The sequence below is a fragment of the Grammomys surdaster genome, unplaced genomic scaffold (genome assembly GCF_004785775.1).
Source record: "Grammomys surdaster isolate TR1022 unplaced genomic scaffold, NIH_TR_1.0 167, whole genome shotgun sequence".
NCBI lineage: Eukaryota > Metazoa > Chordata > Mammalia > Rodentia > Muridae > Grammomys > Grammomys surdaster.
The window spans coordinates 294,879-296,421 of record NW_021604615.1 but is presented as its reverse complement, the minus strand read 5'-3'; positions in this window follow the sequence as shown (position 1 = coordinate 296,421).

The following is a 1,543-nucleotide window of genomic DNA, read 5'->3' as shown; positions in this document are numbered from 1 at the left end:
TAACATTAACTCAATCATAGATTAAAGGGACAGTGTCCCCAGTCCTCCAGCTGCTAGGACCTGCTACTGTTTTTCTTCTGCCTGGTGGTCAAGTGGTGATAAGAAGGCCATTCCTTCTGTGCAGAGTTGTCCTTCACAAGTAGCTTCTGAGTGTGAGCAGTCAGACTTCACTATCATGGCACAACTAGTGGCACAATCAAAACCTTGCCCAATCTCAAAGGGGTGCCCTGTTCATCATCATTACTTCAACTGTGATCTCTATAGAAAACAAAGTCCAGCCCAGAGTCAGAACCTACATTTTAAAAAGGTACCCTGAGGATCTTGAGAATATTGAGTTCTAAAAAACTGTTTTAAATTGTTTGTGTTCGTGTGTTTGTCTTCCCAGAGGAAAGAGATGGAGACAGGATATTCTCTAGTCCATGGTGGCCTTGAACTTCACATGATCATACTTGATGTTCATCAGACTCCTGAATCTGCAGACATTAGCTAGAAACAAGCCTTATGTTGGGTTTAAACACCTGAGAACTGGACCATTTGTCTTCTGCCTATTTTTGTGCCTTCCCTACATACCTAACTACAGTGTTCTGTGCATCCATCATAAAAGTAACTACTTGGAATTTCCAACAACCTCTTATAATACTTTCCATTTCACACACACACACACACACACACACACACAATTTTAATTCCTGACTCTAAGCACAAAGAGATAAAATGTCACTTTGACCTAATCTAGAGTTCATGCCTCTAAATAACTGTATTGTCTCTATCTATAAAACACTTTGTTGCCATGTCAATATATGTATAATCCATGTGTAAGTAATTGAGGGTGGCTCTATATGACAGACTCCAGCAGAAAACATTCTGTACTCTCAAGAATTAACCACCCTTTCCTAAGTTTTCTTTAAAGCCCTAGAAGTCTGTGAAACACATATGTTTTGTGGACACCATAGTTCATATAAGGAAGAATGACCATTTGAGAGCTATTGTAAGAAAGCTGAAAATCTTCTTCAGTTTGTTGTCAACTTGTAATGTAATTTGGCACAGGGTTACTGATTTTTGTTTTTAATATAATTTTCAAAGCTCTAGTCTCCCTCCTTAAAGTGGGAGGAGGGAATAATATACTTTCCTACACTTCCACCCTTAGAATGTTTATACAATTCAGAGTTTAACTAAAATTATTTCCAGCAAACTTTCCTGGCATTAAACATTAACATGGCTATTTCTGTGTGGCATAGTTCATTATCATGCCAATAAATGATTAATTATAACTTTCTGACTTGGCCAGTAGTTTTTCTGGACTTTTTATGATTCATTATTTGTGCTATGTTGTAATGCAGCCTCTCGAAACTGACATACTAGCGTTTATTGTTTTTTATTGCTTCTCTAACGTGGCTTTTGAAAGAGACACCAAGTACCACATGTTTAGAAAGGGTTTAAAAGTTTGGCGTGTTGAAAGTAAGCATTACTCAGCTGGCAGTAGAGACAGAACCAGGGCACTGGTGCTTCTGTGGACTTGGCCATTTGCACAGCACAAGCAGTG